Source organism: Bison bison, unplaced genomic scaffold (assembly GCF_000754665.1).
Source record: "Bison bison bison isolate TAMUID 2011002044 unplaced genomic scaffold, Bison_UMD1.0 scf7180017864480, whole genome shotgun sequence".
Classification (NCBI taxonomy): Eukaryota; Metazoa; Chordata; class Mammalia; order Artiodactyla; family Bovidae; genus Bison; species Bison bison.
The window spans coordinates 765,880-769,940 of record NW_011495040.1 but is presented as its reverse complement, the minus strand read 5'-3'; positions in this window follow the sequence as shown (position 1 = coordinate 769,940).

The following is a 4,061-nucleotide window of genomic DNA, read 5'->3' as shown; positions in this document are numbered from 1 at the left end:
CTTTGTTCGTAGTGATGCTTCCTAAGGCCCACTTGACTTCACATTCCAGGATGTCTGGCTCTAGGTCAGTGATCACACCATCGTGATTATCTGGGCCATGAAGATCTCTTTTTGTTCAGTTCTTCTGTGTATTCTTGCCATCTCTTCTTAATATCTTCTGCTTCTGTTAGGTCCCTACCATTTCTGTCCTTTATTGAGCCCATATTTGCATGAAATGTTCCCTTGGTATCTATAATTTTCTTGAAGAGATCTCTAGTCTTTCCCATTCTATTGTTTTCCTCTAAGCAGAGACATTACTTTGCTGACAAATGTCCATATAGTCAAAGTTATGGTTTTTCCAGTAGTCATATACAGATGTGAGAGATGGACCATAAGGAAGGCTGAGTGCTGAAGAATTGATACTTTTAAACTGTGGTGTTGGAGAAGACTCTTGAGTGTCCCTTGGACTGCAAGGAGAGCAACCAGTCAGTCTTAATAGAAATCAACCCCCAAAATTCATTGGAAGGACTGGTGCTGAAGGTGAAGCTCCAATACTTTGGCCACCTGACGTGAAGAGCTGATTCACTGGAAGAGACCCTGATGCTTGGAAAGATTAAAGGCAGGAGAAGGGGACGACAGAGGATGAGATGGTTGGACAGCATTACTGACTCAAGGAACATGAGTTTGAGCAAGCTCCAGGAGATGGTGAAGGACAGGAAAGCCTGGTGTGCTGCAGTTTATGAGGTAGCAAAGAGTCTGACATGACTGAGCAACTGAACAACAACAAATCACTGAAGGAATTTTATTTTAGCATAAAGAATACATAATGACCCTTCTCTGGGAACCCTGCCTCCCATGCCTGATGCTTAAGCTAAAATACCTTTGCTTAGTTCACAGGGAACATCCTGACCAGGCCCACCTGTGAATGGCTGCAGGAAAGGAGATATTAAGACATCCTCCCTGGAGTCTGGCCAGGACCAGGAAACATTTGCAACAGCTTATCACCTTTTTGGGGTGCTTCCCTGGTGGCTTAGCAGTAAAGAATCTGCCTGCTAATGCAGGGGATGCAGGAAACATGGGTTCAATCTTTGGGTCAGGAAGATCCCTGGAGGAAATGACAAACTACTCCAGTCTTCTTGACTGGAAAATCTCATGGACAGAGGAGTCCGGCAGGCTATAGTCCATGGGGTTGCAAAGAGTCAGACACAATTGAGCACACACATCGCCTTTTTTATTTTATCTGCTCACCTCCCTCTCTTCGTCCTATATAAGAAATTAGCATCCAAACCCAAGCAAGAGTGTTCTTTGGGGCCCTAGTCTACCATCTTGGTCTGTGGTTTTCCAAATAAAGTTGCTATTCTTTGCCCCAACAACTCACCTCTCAATGTATTGGCCTGTCTTGCAGTGAGCAGTATGAGCTTGGACTTGATAACAAGACCTCCCATGGTTGACTTTTGCCTTTCTCTTAGCCTCATCTCTTGCTGCACCTCCTTTTTGCCTGAATGCATTGACACTCTCAGGTATTTGAACATGTTTGTGCACTGTGACTTCATTGTGCCCTCCTTTCTTTTGCTACTTCTGTTCTGCATGACCTTTTTCCTGCCATTAACTAGGGGACTCCAAATGGTTTTAAAAACTCAGCACAGTCACCTTTTCTCTGGAGCTCATATGTGCTTCCAGGAGAGGCACTCATTGGCCTTTCTTGGGTTTCACATGTAAAAGGTTGATGAGCAGAGTATCTGCCACAATGGTTGCTGTGGGGTTTTAATGGTGTTAGTTAGCTAGTTAGTGTTAGTTACTCAGTCACATCCAGTTCTTTGTGACCACATAGACTGAAGCCTGGCAGGCTCTTCTGTCCATGGGACTCTCCAGGCACGAATACTGGAACAGGCAGCCATTTCCTTTTCCAGGGGATCTTCACAACTCAGGGATCAAACCCAGGTCTCCTGAACTGCAGGTGGATTCTTTATCACTGAGCCACCAGGAAAGCCCTTTAATGGCATAAAATGATATAAAGCATGGAACTCTGCCTGGTGCAGAATTTATACTTAATTTATGTTACCAGTATTAGTTCTTTAGACACCTTTACTAGGAATATCATTATAATCTATGGTGTCATTTATGTGCACATTTCCCAATGCCCAAGAGATGTGAGCTGTGTCCTGTTCATCTTATGTGTCCAATATTTAATATTATGTTAAATAAGTGGATGAAGCCACCTATCTCCGGTACACTTACCTGGCGTTTTATAGTCCAAAAAATACCCCTTCATTATTTTACTTTATCTGTAAATTTTTTCCACGCACAGCCAATGTTTTTAGTCAGTGAAACTATTCTGTATGACACCATAATGACAGATTTATGACATTTAACATTTGTTAAAACCCATAACTGCAACGCAAAGTAAATCTTAATGTAAGCTTATTAGCTATTAATAGTAACAGTATATCACTATTGATTAATCGTCACAAATGTTTCACATGAGTGAAAGATGTTAATCATAGGAGAACTGAGAAGATAGAAGAAGGAGAAGGTATATGGCAATTCTCTGTACTTTCTGTTCAATGTTTCTGGGCTCTGTGTGAATAGAATGCTAGATTTCTAACTTATATTCATTCAGAACTTTGATATAGTTCCATTTATTCTGGCATCTAGTATTACTACTAAAAGACTAGAAAGCTTATTATTTAGTGAATTTTTTTAAAAAAAAATTTGAATGAGGCTTGAAACTCTAATCCAATTGTAAGAATATAAAGAAATATTATGTTATAAAAAAACAGATTAACATGTGATACAGTATTATTAAGTAAAGTACAGATTTTGTTTAAATTTCACAAAATTTTATGCTAGTGTCCATAATTAGTTTTCATACCTTTTTCAAGATTCCACATTGTATTTAGTTGCACTGGGCAACTTCAGCTGCATGCAACAAATTCTGATGAATTCTCTTCTCATGTGTATTCTATTACAAATATTTTCTAATTTTTCTTGTTATGGCTTCTTAGATACACTTGTCATTTAAAAATGGACATTTAATTCCCAGATATGTGGAGTTTTTAAAGTATTCTTGATATTAATTTGTCATTTAAATGTTTTTTTCTCTGCAATCACGCTCTGTGTTTTTTCAGTCTTTTAAATTTTTGAGGTCTTCAATGACTAAGTCAAAGATCTCTCTTGGTAAATGTCACACAGCACTTGAAAATATATGGGTTATTTTCAAATATATTTTGATATTGATTTCTAACCTAATTCCACAGTGATAAGACAATAGACTTGATATGATTTCAGTACCTTTAGATCATGAAATTTTTGCATATTGTTTTGCATGCCTGGATATGTTCCAGTATCTTCTGGTTTATAGTGTATGGGAACTTGAATAGGATTTGTATCCTGCTACTGTTTGAAAATTGTATAAATCTTAATTATGCTGAATTGGTTCATGATGCTTTTTTTCAAGTCTACTTTATCCTTCTACTTTTTGTATATTCATTCTATTAATTTTTGAGAGTTTAATATTAAAACTCCAACTATATTTTTGGGTTCCAAAATCACTGCAGATGGTGATTGCAGCCATTAAATTAAAAGACGCTTACTCCTTGGAAAGAAAGTTGTGACCAACCTTGACAGCATATTAAAAAACAGAGATATTTCTTTGTCAACAAAGTTCCATCTAGTCAAGGCCATTGTTTTTCCAGTGGTCATGTATGGATGTGAAAGTTGGACTATAAAGAAAGCTGAGTGCAGAAGAATTGATGCTTTTGAACTGTGGTGTTGGAGAAGACTCTTGAGAGTCCCTTGGACTGCAAGGAGATCCAACCAGTCCATCCCAAAGGAGATCAGTCCTGGGTGTTCATTGGAAGGACTAATGTTGAAGCTGAAACTCCAATACTTTGTCCACCTGCTGCGAAGAGCTGACTCATATGAAAAAACCCTGATGCTGGGAAAGATTGAGGGCAAGAGGAGAAGGGGACGACAGAGGATGAGATGGTTGGATGGCATCACCAACTTGATGGATGCGAGTTTGGGTGGACTCCGGGAGTTGGTAATGGACAGGGAGGCCGTGGCATGCTGCGGTTCATGGG